This window comes from Athene cunicularia (assembly GCF_003259725.1).
Source record: "Athene cunicularia isolate RWA chromosome 18 unlocalized genomic scaffold, athCun1 chr18_part1, whole genome shotgun sequence".
Lineage (NCBI taxonomy): Eukaryota > Metazoa > Chordata > Aves > Strigiformes > Strigidae > Athene > Athene cunicularia.
This window is the reverse complement of record NW_020799123.1, coordinates 2641783-2659806: the sequence shown is the minus strand read 5'-3', so window position 1 is coordinate 2659806 and position 18024 is coordinate 2641783. Positions and strand designations below refer to the sequence as shown.

Genomic DNA, 18024 nt, shown 5'->3' with positions numbered 1-18024 from the left:
TTCCCAACTCCACCAGATCCCTCAGCGCTGGCTCAGCCCGACTCTTCAACCCCTCCAGGGATGGGGACTCCCCCCCTGCCCTGGGCAGCCCATTCCAACGCCCAACAGCCCCTTCTGCAAAGAAATAATAATATCCAGGAATATCTGGATATTCCTAATATCCTGAAAAGATCCATCATTGGCAAGAAAGCAACATCTCCGTGCAAGTGAAATGCCAGATAAGCCCAACGCCGACACAGCAGCCATCATTTCTAGGATGAAAGTCCCATTAACGCCAGGGCATGGGCAACTCCTGCTGTTTACAGGTATTTCCCCACATCACCCACTCAGCAGCAAGGGGAGAAACAGAGACCTTCCAAGTTCATTTGGAGATCCACCATGGTTTCCCATCCCTGAACACATATAGCACACAGCCAGGGCAGTAAGGTTGTTTTAGAACAACTCTGGTACAAAAGGCTGAGGAAACATGAAAAGAAAAGCACTGTTCTCCTGCAGTAAGCACCAAGCGTGACCCCCAGGGCCAGCAGAAAGCACATCATCCTACCGAGCACGGGCGGGCAGATTGCAGGGGCAGCATGGCTCGTGCTGGCTGGAGGGTGCACGAGGACCTCCCGTCGGGGGGAGCAGAGGAGTTGGTAAAATAGTATTTTCCCAGGTAACTGTGAGACTCCGAGGGAGGAAAGCAAAAATACAGAGCTGAGCTGCAGCCACGTCTGAGAGAGGCATTTTAGAGAGGCAACCTGTCCCAGCCAGGCTGGGACTGAGCATCAGCTCCCGCTTCCAAGGCAGTGGGCACAACCTCCCCCAGCACCATCCAGCCCTCCCCAGCTGCCTGCTCCACACTTTCATGGGCTTTATTTCTCCAGGCTCACAGGCTTTTTTTCATGGGCACTCATTCACTTTTAACCCTTGACCACCCCTGAAAGAATCCCAGATGTAGAAAAAAAGCCACCTCCTCTGGGAAGCAAGAGGAGCCCTTCCTGGTCTCCAACATCTGTCCATAAGGCCGTTTCACACCTCTGATCCCTTTGGAGCACTGTGCATCCTCGGGGAGGACTTAAACTCCTTGTCCACCAGGAACAAGGTCAGGATCCGTCAGCGGCTGCAGCCTCCACGGGGTGCGGAGGAGGGAGCAGTGCCAGGGCAAACAATGGGCGCTTTGTCAGCCTGGGCAAGGGAGACACAACAGAGCAATAAAAGTTACACGAGAAGCTGGTGGGATGGTTCAAACGGATCAGCCTGTTTGTCCTTTGCTTCCCAGAGGCCCCTGCAAGAAATTCTGGCATTGCCACTTCAAATTAGTGCTTAGCTTGAGGAAAACTCGCTTCAAACCTCCAAGAAAGCTTTCCTACTGGTTAGAGCTCTCTTAATTCCCAGTTTGAGTTTCCCTAATAAAACCCAGATTGCTCAACTTCTATAACACTGGTCTATGAGCTCAGGCAGCAGTTAACCCTTTGCAGCCCCAAACAAGGAATAAATAACCTCCTCCTGTTTTATTTGCCTTCAGTGACTTTTTCAGGCTAAGCTGCACACTAGGGAAGGGGAGCAAATACTCAAAGCCTGCAGGACTGCAGTATCTATCCTCATCCAAAATCCAATACCCCTGCAATACAGCACACACTCATTTCTTGCTTGTGCAAACTGCACAAGCACAGGGCTGTGAGGAATAAGAGCAAGGAATTCCGATTCATCTTTCATATGGTGTAACAACAGGCTACCATACAGCACATCCACAGCTGATTAGAACAACACACAACCTCCCTAATTACTGCAATGAGAAGGGATGGAATAGGAAGCTCTACAAAGTCCCATGAATATGCACAGCACCTGTTTGGGACTGAACCTCAGTGACCAAACAGGAAAGCCAGGCAATATTTTTCATCCACAAAATCCTTCACCAGAAATGGACTTTCAGAACAATTAGCAGTGCTATCAACACTTTCTCTCTGTGTGTGTGTATAAATATTCATGAGCACATTTACAAGTATGGTTATGTCACGCAAGCATGTCTGTGCAATCAACTCTTTAACTTTTTGCTTCCCAAAACCATCTTTTACAGAAAACCTATTAAATTCATTTTCAAAGACAAAACATAATACAGATTTCCACTAAGAGGCAGAACAAGCCAGAAGTGTACCAACAACCCACCCAGTGCCTAACATGAAAGCACACCTGTTTGTGGCAGGGAAGGGATGCAGCCAGCATCACGTCCCCACATCTCTGACCTCCTACCGCACCTTCCAGAGGAGCTGCCAGGAATAGCTCTTGGCTCAAGAAACTTAACTCTGGCCACAGCAGAGGTGGCTAGTGCTGAGAGAGCAGTATCAAGGGCTGCCCCAGAGCTCTCAAAGCACTAATGGCCGTAAGTGTCTTCAAAACCTCTATAGAAACAGAGGCTCCTCAGCGCTTTCCGGGTTTCCCTCCAGTCTCCTTCCACTGCTGGTTGGACCAATGCAGTAGGCTTGACCTGAGAGGAGGCTCCAGCTGGCAACTCAGCATGAGGGAAGGAGACTCCTCACCCTCCCACACCACCCAGCTCTACCAGGGAAGAGCCACCACCATCACCACTCCACAGGAAGCTCGGGCAGGCCATTTCCTGAGGCCAGAGTGACAAATCCCAGTCCCCCAGGGCTCAGTTTTGGGGCCACTCCTGTTTTAACATCTTTATTGATGATCTAGACAAGGGGATCGAGTGCACCCTCAGTCAGTTTCCAGGTGACACCAAGTTGGGTGGGAGTGTTGATCTACTCGAGGGTGGGGAGGCTCTGCAGAGAGACCTGGCCAGGCTGGAGCCATGGGCTGAGCCCAACTGGGGGAGTTTCACTAAGGGCAAATGCCAGGGGCTGCACTTGGGCCACAACAACCCCCAGCAGCTGGGGAGGAGTGGCTGGAGAGCTGCCAGTCAGAGAGGGACCTGGGGGGTGATTGACAGCCGGCTGGACAGGAGCCAGCAGTGTGCCCAGGGGGACAACTAGGCCAATGGCATCCTGGCTTGTATCAGCATTTGCATGGCCAGCAGGGACAGGGAAGGGATCTGAGCCCTGTGCTTGGCACTGGGGAGGCCGCCCCTCGGTGAGTGGGTTCAGTTTTGGGCCCCTCACCCCAAAAAGGCCATTGAATGACTCGAGCGTGGCCAGAGAAGGGCAACGGAGCTGGGGCAGGGTCTGGAGCACAGGTCTGCTGGGGAGCGGCTGGGGGAACTGGGGGGGTTCAGTCTGGAGAAGAGGAGGCTGAGGGGAGACCTCCTGGCCCTCTGCAACTCCCTGCCAGGAGGGGGCAGAGAGGGGAGATGAGTCTCTGGAGCCAAGGAGCCAGCGCCAGGCCCAGAGGGAATGGCCTCAAGCTGCCCAGGGCAGGGTCAGGCTGGCTCTGAGGAAGGATTTCTGTGCAGAAGGGGCTGTTGGGTGTTGGAATGGGCTGCCCAGGGCAGGGGGGAGTCCCCATCCCTGGAGGGGTTGAAGAGTCGGGCTGAGCCAGCGATGAGGGATCTGAGGGAGTTGGGAACAATCAGGGTGAGGGTCATGGTTGGATTGGAAGAGCTTCAAGGGCTTTTCCAACCTTGATGATTCTGTGAAATCTGTCCCAGCACAAGCATCTTCCCAAGCAGCATTTGTCCATCTGCTACACCTCATATCTCACCTGACTGACCCATATCCCAGCAGTCTGGGCACTTGCTATCAATGCTTCCGCTTAACCCAAATTGTGTTAAAAGCACCCCAATAACACCCTATACATTGCAGTCTCTCATACCCCCCAATTTCAACTCTGGTGTTTGTAAACACCCTGGTAATAAAAATAAGCCCACTGCAGTAGAGCCATACACCTCCAGTCACAGCTAGAGCAGCCCCCTTGGAAGCCCTACACAATGCTCTAATCTAGAGACTGCGTAAAACACAAGGTATCCTGGCTCTATGAATACATACATTTGTAAAGACCATATAGTTTGAGCTACACTTTGTGACTCAGCGTGATTTTGCCTGGAAATGAGCTGGCCTGGGGAGTTATTTTAGTGCAGCTTCTGTTTTAATGACTCTTGCAAGACTCCCACAGCTCACACTGATTAAGCAATGCCACAAACCTTGCTGTGAGTGGGATCTTCCAGAAAGCTTAATCATGCATGTAATTTCACCCATATTATCCTTCCCAGAGAAGTCAGAGACGCTATTCCCTATGTACAAAACAACATACATTGGAGCTGATGCTTTCATAGTTTTCCTGCACTTCTTTCCTCTACCAAGACGTTATGTCATAGGCATGGGACACTCCTGTGGCAGGTCTGCTGGAAATCCCACCATAAATCCTGGCGTTTATGGCTTTCAAGTCATATAGAGTTATACTTTCCCATGTCATCTCCAAATTAATCCCCCAGGAGTGCCACGGCACCTTCCCAAGTGCTCTGGCTGGTAACCCAGAGGTGCCAGAGCAGGGAGAGCACCAGGACACGTGGTGGCAAGGTGCACAGCGAAGAGAAAGGGCACCCTGTGACCACTCTCAAGGGATGCCTTATTTCTGACATCCAAAGGCTGTGCTTTGCAAAGCTTTCCAGAGAAAGTTGTTCACCTCCCAGCTCCCTAGATCCAAATTTCACTCTTTGGCTTAATCATCAACAAGCTGATAGGAGTTACGAGCTTTCTTGGTCCAGCACCACCCTGTTGTTACCTCAGGTGTCCAACAGTGTAATATCAGAGTTAAGTAGATTCTGTGCTACCAAATAATGACCACATTCTTCCTAGTAATCATTTCCCTAAGACATTAGCTACTATGTCCCTAAAAGTATGGTCATTTTTCACTGCAAGATGACCAGTTCAGTGCAACATTTTCCATCCATATTTCGCCAGCAGACACACCCAGTCTGTTCTGCGGGGCTTATGTGCACCTCAGTGGAGATGCTCCAAGTTTTGTAACCGAAGTTGAGCAGACATGGGTCCTGAGCACAGGTGGTGCACAAGACCCCAGCAGCTCTGAGCCAGCAGTGCAGACTCCTTCAAACCTTCCCCAAGCAATCAGGTCAATATTCAGGCAGCAAACTCTAAGCTTCCTGCTGTCACAGCCACACCACAGGGCTCCTCTTGTACAGGGAGCACAAGAATATGGAGTTAGTTTGCCTCAGGGAGGCGTCAGCATGCAGTCACCTGCAATGCCCTCCCAGGCATCCTGCACAGCTCCAACACCTCCAGTACTCATACAAGCAGTAAAAAACTCAGTGCTGGCGGTTAAATCACACCATGGTTACTCTGCACACAGCAAGGACTGAATTTGTGATCAGATGAAATCACAAAAATGAAGGGAGAGAAACCAGGCTGGCAGCACAGTCAGGGAGGGATAGCAGCTTTAAGTGTTAGTCAAAAAGTCAAAAGTTCACTTTATTCCCACAGCAGAGAAGTGCTGCAAAGGCACTAAACTCAGGTTAAGGACTTAAACACAAGGGAAAAAGGATTTTCTCAGCAAGGACTTCCCCCTCACAACTTGCCCTCTCACCGTGGGTATGAAGCCCCAGGCAAAACTTGACACAAGGCAGGCCAAAAAATAAAATCCAGGTAGAGAGATCAGCACACCCCAGGTGGCTCTTCAGGCTGGGATTGTTATAAACTGACTTCTTAAATTTGGCTGAGTCAGAGTTTTATTTAGCAAGCAGCAACAAGCAAAACAGTGCTGGGTGGCCGGGGAGTCTCCTGCTCCAACAACGGCCCGCACCTCTCAAGGAATTTTGTCTTAATTTTATACTACAAAGCATTGCATATTCATTAAACGCCTATCCATATACATTACCTAATCCCGCCTATTCCCACTTCGTATGGTAATTAGCTTATCAGTCTTTTAGGCTTGCGCAGAAGCTGTCAAAAATATGGGTAAGGGTCTCTAAATTATGGGCAGTGGTCGTCTGGGATGAAGGCCGCAGGTCCTCCTCACAGTGTACTTTTCACCCTTGGCCTGGAATGTGATGATCCACTAAGTCTGCAGTGTCCTTATCAGCCCGGGCCCAGCAGTCTCCTTGAATAAGGAGATTTATGGTCGTGAATACTCCCTTGTTGGCTTAATTGGGCGACTGCAACTCTTCACACCTCTTGGTGCAGATGCTTCTTCTCTTGTTGTTCACCCCCCCCCCTTTCTTCCTGTCACCATATACACTTATAATGTTTAATTCAATTAAACATTTGCTGTTAGTATTACACAACATACAATAGTTCATATGACTGTTTGCTTTTCTATTGTCTTCCTACTGGATTTGATGAACAGACGGTTTGCTACCTATTACAGGATCGCAATCACCAGGGTCAAAATACTCTCCAGCAGAGCACTTGGTTTCATCACCCAACAGCATGTGAATGGGGTCATGCACCAAACCCATGCTGCACCAGAGCCATTCAATGCCTCCAGAAAGGCTGCACCACGTGTGCTACCTGTAGCTGAAGTCCACGATGTGCCATGGGGATGAGACAATCTCAGGCCTAACGCTCTGAATCTGGAGGCTGAGCATAAAGCCGAGATGGGATTGAAGACTAGGCTGCTCCCCTGAAGTTCACTCTCATCCAGAGAAATTGCTCAGATGGGTGTTTGCAAACCTCAGGCTTGCTCATGATCTCATGAAGCCTGGCTCTGCCAAGGCTGAAGAGGCTGTCACACAGGCAGGCAAGCTGTATATAAAGAGTCTTAGGCACAACCAGAATTGACATTAGTCTGTGTTTGTCAGGTAGCAAATAAGAGTGATGAAACTGCTTCTGTGGAAGAGAGCAGCAAGCCCCAGGGCATGTACTGCTGCTCCCAGAGGTCCCTTCTACCTCCTTCCCTGGGCACCACCCACCCAGAGCATCTCTGCATCTGTGGCCTGTGTGATAACCCAGTACATTTCAGCTACGGTTGAGACAGATGCTTTCTGGGGATGAGTCTCTTTAACCAAATAGTAAGGGATAGGACAAGAGGGCATGGCCTCAAATTGCACCAGTGAAGGTTTAGACTAGATATTAGGAAGCATTTCTTTACAGAACTGGTTGTTAGACGTTGGAATGGGCTGCCCAGGGCAGGGGGGTAGTCCCCATCCCTGGAGGAGTGTAAGAGTAGGGTCGACTTAGTGCTGAGGGATCTGGTGTAGTTGGGAACTGTCAGTGTTAAATCAATGGTTGGACTGGATGATCTTCAAGGTCTTTTCCAACCTAGATGATTCTGTGATTCTCTGCACCAGGTATTTGCTCCAACATTTAACACAGATTCAGTAACAGGGAGATGCTGAAGCACACCAAAAACTCAAATCCAGGTACAGATCTGGCCTCATTTACAGATAGGCTTGTCTAAGAAAAAAATAAAAATAATGACCCACAGGAAAAAAAAAAAAAAAAAAAAAAAAAAACAACACCCCAGCAAATTCCTGAACAATACAGGTTATAGCATCGCAGCAAGGAGACTTGGCCCAGAGCCTCTCCCTGCGTAAATCAGCGCTGCAGTAGCGGAGCCAGAGCTTTATGACAGCAGCAGATCTGGCTCACACCCAGCCCACAAAACCAGCTGCCATCAGACTAATGCAACACAAATTAAGTATAAGGTTTTCCAATCAAGCCTCACATCAAAAGTAGAGCTATGCGATTCAAGTTACAGGCACAGCTTCAGGCTAATATTTGTTTTACCTTAATTACTGTGCTATTAGCCTCTGCAGTAAACTTCACTTGATAGGCAAGATCCTGCAGGCAGCCAACATTAACTGCTGAAGAGTCATTTCTCCTGATGCTCAGTCAGTTATCTAAGGCCACAACCACAGTTAACTCAACCTGGCCAATTAAATTCAGACCATCTTTCCTGTGAAAAAACTCCTGAATGGAATCCTGTATATTCCACCTCTTCAAAGCCCACCACAGAAGTACCCAGCAGTGCTGAGGGCTCCGCCCAGCTGTTCAGTGGTGCCTTTTTGTCATGTAAAACAGCCATAATGTTAACTTGAGCACTGCTGGGCTTGTGGCTGTTCCTGCACCCCACAGGAACACGAAGGGTGCTCTGGGCTCTCGCTTTCTCCCTCTCCCTACACATTCTTCCCTATTTTGCTATCTATAATCCCAACGGTTTCAGAAAGGAAGCAGATTACTTAGGGAAGCCACATCTTTCCCCTTTACCAAGGCATACTATAACACAACTCAGCAAAACACAGAGTAAAAGACAGCACACGTGTAGCAATCTAGAAAGGATGGTGCAAGACTCCCAGGGTGGCTTGGACCCAGACTCCAAGTTCAGCTTCATAACACCAGTGGAGCTTCCCTGTGCTGGCTGGAGCCTTCAGAGAGCTTGATGAGAGATCAAATCATTCACACTCAGTGATTCATCAGCAATTCGAATATTGCCCTGGCAAGTCCTCCCTAAGAGCATGTCCTCCCTAACAGCTTGTGAGTGGCTGCTAGAGAAACCCTCTCCAATATTCATCTGAATGGACATCCCCAGTTCTGACTGGAAATGGCTTCTCACTTGCATGCTGAACAAAGAAGATGAGATCAAGAGCTAACACAGAAAACATCTCCTTTCTCACCCCACAGCCTGGTCAGAGGGCCAGGGCAATGCCTGGTCACTCCCAGCAGGGCTGTGGAAGAGGCCACCTTTCCCTTATGGGAACACATCCACCCATGTCAGTCAGAAACAGCCCTTCAGCAGTGCTGGCTGCTGTTATTACAGGATCAGGATGTGGCACTAAAGGTAGCACCATGAAGTGCCCTGTGGTCCTACACCAACAGAGACAGCCTGGTACCCAGACAGTGGGCTGAGCCACAGCACGCAGACAGCTGCAGAAACCTGCCTGCTGGCCAAGGCACTGGGATATAAATTCATCTCAAAGAAGAACTGTAGCTGTGCAGTTTCCAGCATTTGAGGAACAAGGGATGGAGCTACTCTTCTATGAATTATCCTGGAAGACTGAGACAGCCACAAAAATCAGCTTCTCCACACCTCCACAACATTGACCAAAAAGGCCAATGGCATCCTGGCTTGTATCAGCACTAGTGTGGCCGCAGGGACAGGGAAGGGATCTGAGCCCTGTGCTCGGCACTGGGGAGGCCGCCCCTTGATGAGTGGGTTCAGTTTTGGGCCCCTCGCCCCAAAAAGGCCATTGAATGACTCGAGCGTGGCCAGAGAAGGGCAACGGAGCGTTGGACATTGGAATGGGCTGCCCAGCGCAGGGGGGGAGTCCCCATCCCTGGAGGGGTTGAAGAGTCGGGCTGACCCAGCGCTGAGGGATCTGGGGGAGCTGGGAACGGTCAGTGTGAGGGTCATGGTTGGATTGGAGGAGCTTCAAGGGCTTTTCCAACCCAGATGATTCTGTGAACTAGAAACAGGAGGCAAAGCTTTCAAGCAGGCTTTCTCCTCTCTTCCCTGCCTACCCAGCCTGGAAGCAATTTGGAGCAAGGACTGCAACCTCTGCAGCACATGTGACCTTGCCACATATCGTCCACTTTTTTCAGACTGCTTTAGAAGTATCACGAAGGAGATGTGCTTGAAAGCCACCATCTCTAGCAGTGGCCAGAAGGAATTTCACTGAGCAAGAGGTCAAACCTCTGTGGCTTCCTGTACTTTGTCATAGGATAGCCCCTAAGTCTTAAAGCATATTGCTTTATTTGCAGTGATTCACAGAACTGCTGAGGCTGGAGGCACCTCAGGAGATCATCTACTCCCACCACGTTCTCACATCAGGGCCAGGAGCAGCAGGTTGCTCAGGACTGTCTGGTCAGGTTTTGAATAATTCTGAGGATGGAGACTCTTCTGCTTTATGTTTTTTCTGCTGTAACTATCATCACACTCTTCAACCATGGAAAAAAGATTTTTGTACAAAGGCATTCAGATCAGGCACCATCCAGTCTCAACAGCAATAATGAGTTGAGCTGTCTGGAAATGAGTTGGGAGGAAAAAAGCTTCAGCTAGTAACTATTTTGCTGGAATAAATCTGCTTTTCAGTCTTGTTGACTTTTTGACAAGTTGAAAAACTGGAAAATATCCACTCTGCATCAAAAACCTGATCAGGCAAGAAAAGTCTTTGCCTTTTAGTTAAAATAATCTCTCAAAATGGAAAATTTGCACTGTTTGTTTTCATTTCATCATGAAATTCTCCTTAGTGCAGGAAAACACTTCCCAGTCAGCTCCACCAATTAGCAGCGGGGCTGCTCCGCCAGCCTGAGAAGTGACTCCTCTGCTCCTGGCTGGGGTTTCACATGGCCCCACGCTGCCTCACACAGAGCAGCACTTTGCTCCAGCTGGAGACCCACAGGACACTCATTGCCCAAAGAGCTCCACAACTCCACACCAGCAGTATTGATTCATACACAAAAATCCTTGCTCCAGTGATGTTCATTCCTGCTTTTGGCTTTGTTGGACCCAGGTTTGCAAACCCCAGCCATTCATGAGCAACTGGCCCTTTGAAAGAGTGGATGGAGAAGCTCATCTCACCACCCAACTACCTTAAACGTGCATGTTATGAATGCCAGAATCATCTCAGTTGGAAAAGCCCTTGAAGCTCCTCCAGTCCAACCATGACCCTCACCCTGACCATTCCCAACTCCACCAGATCCCTCAGCGCTGGGTCAGCCCGACTCTCCACCCCCTCCAGGGATGGGGACTCCCCCCCTGCCCTGGGCAGCCCATTCCAACGCCCAACAGCCCCTTCTGCACAGAAATCCTTCCTCAGAGCCAGCCTGACCCTGCCCTGGGCAGCTTGAGGCCATTCCCTCTGGGCCTGGCGCTGGCTCCTTGGCTCCAGAGACTCATCCCCCCTCTCTGCCCCCTCCTGTCAGGGAGTTGCAGAGGGCCAGGAGGTCTCCCCTCAGCCTCCTCTTCTCCAGACTGAACCCCCCCAGTTCCCTCAGCCGCTCCCCAGCAGACCTGTGCTCCAGACCCTGACCCAGCTCCGTTGCCCTTCTCTGGACACCTCGAGTCATTCAATGGCCTTTTTGGGGTGAGGGGACCAAAACTGAACTGAAATCGAGGGGCGTCCTCCCCAGTGCCAAGCACAGGGCTCAGATCCCTTCCCTGTCCCTGCTGGCCACGCCAGTGCTGACACAAGCCAGGATGCCATTGGCCTTGTTGTCCCCCTGGGCACACTGCTGGCTCCTGTCCAGCCGGCTGTCAATCACCCCCCAGGTCCCTCTCTGACTGGCAGCTCTCCAGCCACTCCTCCCCAAGCCCCTAGTGCTGCTGGGGGTTGTTGTGGCCCAAGTGCAGAACCTGGCATTTGGCCTTAGTGAAACTTATGAAAGCCCAGCGCACGTCGACGACACGCCCGCATTCCCTGGAGATGCCGTTCAGGAGGAGCAGGGTGTGTGCGCGCGCCTTTCAGCCCGTTCTAGATGCAGCGTGCAACGCGAGCCAAGGGCTGAAATAGCATCTGCTCTTAGCAGGAAGATGCTGCAAGGCTGTGACACCCGCCTGCCCCGCTAAAAATGTGAGGCGGGAACGTTCAGTATCCAACCAAATTAGCCTTCAGAGCAGAAATACCAGATTCGTACAATTAATCTCCCAGGGGAAGAGAACATCCCCCCGGCCTGCCCTTAGGAAACCCAGGATGACCCGAGACAGAGCTCCCCAGTCCCTCGCTCTTGAACAGCAGACGAGCAGAACAAAGGCAAGGGCATAAAAGGAAACTCTGCACAGACCCGCCACCAAATATAACTCGGGAAGGGGCCAGTGCGTACGAGCAGCAAGACCTCTCTTGCACATGGGTTGCTTAGTTTATCCACACGGATCATCACATTTATTTACTCAAATTACTTTCTGAAGTGGTTTAGCTGCGGCAGATTCTTATTTCTGTTTTCATTTCCCCCCATACATCCCGCCACTGCTTTCCCCCTGCCCCACAGTCTGCAATGCTTCTGTTGGAGCAGCAGTCTGCACATGAGGATAAAAGTTTTACAAGTCCAGGAAAGAAAATCCCTCAAGTAGTTGTGGCTGCTGAGTTACAGTGAGTTTTGTGTCTTGTGGGGAGCCTCCTGGAATGACCCAAGTGACTGAGGTTATTTGAAGCAGCCTCCTGATTACTTCATTTTCCTACTTTTCAGCAAGCCCCTGGTCTGAGCAGAGCTGATGGATGCTGCACACCACTGAACAATTTATCTATCTTAAAAGGCAAAATACAAGCCCATATATCCATCAAGAACGTCACAGGAGCATAGCAGAAGGAGCCTTCCAAGAGAACTGGCTTTTGTGTTTGAGCAGCCCTTCTCTAACCAAACCATTCCTTTGCAACCCAGAGCTGTGAAATCAGTTTTAACAATTGAAGTTGTGAACAGTTTTAAAAAGGAAAGAGTCAGAGCACTAATGTCATCACTAGTGTGACCCTTTCCACATCTGCCATCTGGGATAACTTTCTGTTAACCAACAGGTTCACTCAGCACAGGAGATTCTCCCCATTTTTAGAGCCCATCTCATCAAAAAGAGAGAGCAGCCCTCAGAGTCCTTGAAAAGCCAAACCAAATGCTTTCTCACAACACGTCTGCTTGCTCTTCTTACCCTTCTCTTGCCTTTGGCTTGTAACCATGCACACAATGGCACAGAAATCTGATGACTTTCCACAAATACAGACTTGCCTATTATCAGTGGATCCCCTGTCCTCCTAACAGAGATGAGCTCTGGCTTTGCCTAAGACACGCTTGGAGCTCAGCTCTGAGAACCATCCTCCACAGTGTTGATCCCCACAAACAAACCCAAAGTGCACTTCATCTTGATGTTCTGCAAAGCCAATGACTGAACACCCAACCACTTTAGTGACATGTGGTCAAGCTTTTAGACAGTTGGTTACTAATTCAGTGCCACTAAGAATTACTTTTAACCACAAACTGGAGATTAGGCACAGGTTTTGCTCAGAAGGGCATGAAGAACATCCCTAGTCCCTAAGAGAGCTTCACAGGCATCTATGAACCAGGCAGGACACACTAACTCAGTGCACACCACCACAACAGTTTTGTAGCTGTTGAGCAGCCTTTCTGTACCCTTCAGATGGCAGCAACTTTCTGAAAGCTGTGGAAACACATGGATGAGGGGGAAAAAAAAAAAAAAAAAAAGATTTAAGTCTGAAGGTCATGAGACGAATCTAGGTGAGAAGGTCAGGGATAGAGGTAAGCATGCTCACACACTCCCCAGACGTACACACAGACTTGGAGGATGGGCTGCTAGAGCTGGCCAGCAGTGCAAAACAAATATAAGGAGCACATCCAAAATGATCTGAAAAGCTTTGTGGTGATTTCTAGAGCAACTGCCAAGGAAACTGTTAATCCTTTTCTGCAGATCAGTTGTTGCACACAGGCTGCTCCAGCAGCAGGGCTCAGCCCTGGTGTGACAGAGGCCACCAAGCAGCTGCTCAGCTGGGAAACAGGTCCCAGCAGGACACACGTGCTCTCACACTGAAGCCTTCAGATCAGTCATCCGCAGTTAAAATACTGTGCACTGCTTTTCTACAATTATCCCCAAGGTATCTGCTTGCAGGTTTCCTGCATTCCTCACACATTCCTGCAGTGAAGCTTTTGATACGATTTCCAAGGGAAACCAACACCAAAGAAGCCTGGACACCAGTAACACAAGTTTCTTCAGAAATATGAGTGCTCATTGCTAAATTAATCACTTAGAGCATTTTTTCCTAAGCTGTGATCAAGAAAATATTACTTTCAATTTCTGCATAACTGTCCCTGGAGAACGGCTCAGCCCTCTGCTGTGCTCTGTTTGCTTCTGCCATTATCTCCACTTCATAGAAATTGAAAGTGAGAATCAGAACACAATCTTCCCAGAGGTTCAAAGAGGGTAAAAGCCAAGAACAGAAGCAAGGAGTTGCTATAGCGAGTGCCCCACAAGGCTGCCCTTTCCCTGAGCTGGTAGGAAAAGGATGTTTTGGATAAACACTTTGTAAAACTGCTTGATTCCAAAAAAAGAGGCACCCTCAAATTAAAGTACAGACCATTACTTCCAAAAGCATCCAGAGATTTGTGTTGCCAATGATGACACACCCTGGGTTGGAGTTTCCTTAGCAAAAGGTTAAGCCCCCTCTGAGATGCTGGGCTTCCAGAGTCAAGTCCCTTCCAAACCATCAGCCACATCCAGTCCATCACCTGTGGGACTCAGCTCTATACAAGAGGTATTTAACTCCCCAAATCACCCATTGAACTTCAGATACTCCATATTCAGAAGGGCCAAATCAGGGCATTTGTATCCAATTAGTTTTCCTAATCTGCTCTGAAAGTCTGCCAGGGCTGAAGCTGCTCCAGCTGCACATATGGCTTAGAGCAGGAAAGGCACAAGTCCCTCGAAATATCCTCTCCAGCATGTATTTCACAATAGTGCTGCTCCTCACTCCAGAAGGAAAAATCACTCCAGTACTGTGAAGTTTTCCTTATCAGCAAAACTGATCATGCCACCCCTGTAGCAATATTTTTTATTTCTCTCATCAGCCATGTATTATCAAACCACTATGTAAATCTAACAGTAAGCAAAGCCTCTGGGCAAGAAAGAATAAATTTAACTCCTTAATTATTTTTTTTAGGAGCAAAGAAACTTCAGGCTGCAGAAAGCCAACAGGCTCACACAGGCACCTCCCCATCCTGCAGGAAACCATCCTTGTGCCACATCCGAGCTGTAGCCAGGAACCAGAGAAGGAGAAACATCACCCCTGCCAAGGGACACTGGGACCCTTGTCACCCCACACCAGCACCGACCCTGCTGGGCTGCGAACACACCCAAGGTCCCTGCACACTTGGGAATGCCTAGATCTCATGTTTTGGGGAAGGAAAGGTTTCTTTGCCCAGTTATACCAGCTCCTCCTCCTGTTATATTTATGCCCCAAGATCAGCAGACGAAGGCAGTCCGGACCCAAAAGCCCAATGCTGTTCCCCTGTGGGCAGCAGACACAGGCTGCACTCCCGTTCTGGCACACCTGGGACACTCAGGGCAGCAGCAAAAGCAGGCACTGCTGTCCCGTGGGCAAGCAGCCGTTACACCACACACAGCCCCAGGAACACTGCCAGCACACCCTGGCGACGCGGCAGCCCTGCCTGCTGCTGCCTGGCCCTGCATGGAGGTTAATGAGGAGCCTCTTCCACAGCCCAGAGCAAGATACTACCCCTCAGGGATCATGGTCTAGTGAGAAAGTGTTAGGTGACACAGCAGAGGACAATACAAAGGAAAAAAGTCTGGTATTTCCTGCTCCTTTGCTAGGGGAAGTCTGGAAAGTTTGTGGAGCCCAGCTAATGGTCTCACCCATTTGGATCTTTCTTTGGGTCTGAAGTTCAAATGGATCTGAAGCTTTGGGCCAAATCCTCAGCTTTTGTCCACCTTGGTGGGTAGATGGAGAAGGACCAGACGTGAGCTCCTAAATCCAGATAACCAATGGTGGCCCTAAGTGATGCCTAATGAGTGAGCAAGGATGGTCTGGATGGGCAGGACAGCCTATGAGGGGAGCACCCAACATCCCAACACCCCCAGCTGGCCCTTGGTCACCCCAGGATAATTTAGAGCAGCCTCCAGACTACTTTAAGAATAGAGAAAATAAGTCAGAACATCTCAATTTCTTGATAATGCTTCAATTCCTATTTAACACAACTTTTGGATGTTTTTCTCTATACAGGCTTTAAAATGAACAGACACTCCTTTCAGCCAAACCAGCCAGGGCTGTGCTGAACTCACCCAAGCCTCCGCAGAGTTACTAACTCCAGCTCTGTCCAAGCCAGACCACAGAGGCACAGGAGGAAGCAAGGGCCCATGGCTTATCCAGCAGGTCACCAATCCAACATCTGCTTTCCATGTTCCCCTGGGCAGGGCTCCAAGTGTGTAACGTATACATCTGCCCGTCTGTCTCCACACAGCACATGCCATTTGTCTCCTCCAACACTGCTGACCAGTGACCCCAGCAAAACTTGGTGGAGCAGAGTAAAAAGCAGCTCCCCAAGAAACACACCTCATCCATTGGGACAAAGCAGTCTACAAAATAAAAGCTACAAGTGGAGCAGCCGTGCTCCCCACCCATAAAGCAAGGCTACAAAGCAGCTCAGTCTCACCAAGTAAAAATGAGCAGAGCCATAAAGAGCATCCTTTCCCCACGGCAGCATTTCTGCCATCCACAGCCTGAGCACAGCAGACTGTTGTTACAACCCTTCCACCTGGGTGGCAACAGAAACACCTGAAGGCTGGTACATGGACTGGGCTAGAGGAACCAGGGGAAAGAAGTGGTCAACAGAGAGCCAGTCCCACCCACCTCAAGATGTCTGGAGCAGGACTGCACCTCCACAATTCTTTTGGCTTTGGGACAGCCTGAACCCTCCCTGAGCCCCAGCCTGGGGAAGCCCACAGGGTTAGACTCACACACTTAGTGCTGATGAAAAAACACAATCACGCAGGAAAAGCCCTTGAAGCTCCTCCAGTCCAACCATGACCCTCACACTGACCGTTCCCAACTCCACCAGATCCCTCAGCGCTGGGTCAGCCCGACTCTTCAACCCCTCCAGTGATGGGGACTCCCCCCTGCCCTGGGCAGCCCATTCCAACGCCCAACAGCCCCTTCTGCACAGAAATCCTTCCTCAGAGCCAGCCTGACCCTGCCCTGGGCAGCTTGAGGCCATTCCCTCGGGGCCTGGCGCTGGCTCCTTGGCTCCAGAGACTCATCCCCCCTCTCTGCCCCCTCCTGGCAGGGAGTTGCAGAGGGCCAGGAGGTCTCCCCTCAGCCTCCTCTTCTCCAGACTGAACCCCCCCACCCCTCCCCAAACCAATGGATCCCCTCCAGGATGGGAAGTATCTCGCAGCCCGCAGAGCAAGGCAGGGACACGCACAGCGCTGGGCAGGGATCACACGCCAGCCAGCTGGGGTGGCTGCAGGCAGGCTCAGCCCCGGGGCCCGCTCCACCACAGCTAGTGGCTGCGCAGAGGGACCCCAGACCACAGAGCTGTCCCAGAGGGGACACACTGCCAGCTGGCAAGGGGGGATCTCAGCACAGCACACACCACCCAGGAACCGCCACCTGCAGCCCACAGGCCACCAGGTACCCAAGAGCTGACTGCCGCTCCTTCAGCGATTTGCCTGCCTGGGTCCATCCATCCACAGAGTGCACGGGGGCTGAAACACCATTGCTCCCGTTGTAGAGGTGGCACAGAGAACCTTGCCGTCCTGAGACACACAGGCATCAAGCCAGCTCCCAGTCCTATGCCGAGCGACAATCACGGGCCATCTGCACACCATTATCCAACTATTCTTTTTTTTTTTTTGTACAATCTTAAGACTTTATTTGAAAGACCCATGCAAAAAATATCCTTGCTATTTGTGAATTAATGAGTGGCTATGTAGAGCAACTACATACCCATTAGCCTGCAGGCAAGAAAATAGCACCTAGGTTTTTAATCCTAAAGGGTCAGCCTTTCCAGCTGGAAATGCCCTTGTGCTGCAAACCCCTGCTTGGAAAACAAGCAGGACAGTGATCCTGCTTTTGCACTTGGCATATGGGGGCTGCACACACACAGAGCGACATCACACAGAGACAAGAGATTCGCTACCCTTGGAAGGCAGGAACCGGTCCAGGAGGGTGGCGAGAGCTGGAGCGAGCCCCCGACCTGCCGGAGATGCTCAGTGTGCTGCAGGCCTGTGGTGTGCTCACCTGCAGCACCAGGCACCCTCCCAGCTCTAAGAGCATCTCTCCTCTCCCGGCACACTGAAGCCTACAGCCCCATGTGCACTCACGGAGGCTGTGCCGAGGCACGTTCTCACCCCCAAAACACAAGAGCAGGATGTACCAGGTACATGTAAATAACCGCAAGAAAGCAGAAGAGATCCGGGGAAATGCAAACCACCAAGAATTATCCCATAGACTCCAACATCACTTGTTCGCTCCCTGCACGAAGTTGTGCACGTTACACACCCACAATTCGGCTCCTATGCCCCTTCAGAGGCTGGTTAAAACACACAAAGTCAAGTTTACTGATCACCCTATTCATGCTCCATGTACCACACCAACCTACACAGAAAATCATTTTGATGTTACCTGCTGCAAAGATCCTACTCCCCCCCCCCCCCCCCCCCCCCCCCCCCCCCCCCCCCCCC

The 18024-nt window shown here is 50.5% G+C and overlaps 1 protein-coding gene across 1 annotated transcript in view; it reads right to left on the bottom strand.

Moving 5' to 3' along the window:
- The window catches only part of CDRT4 (CMT1A duplicated region transcript 4), a 29746-nt gene that overhangs the window by 10940 nt on the left and 782 nt on the right, over window positions 1-18024 (bottom strand). The window lies entirely within an intron of this gene.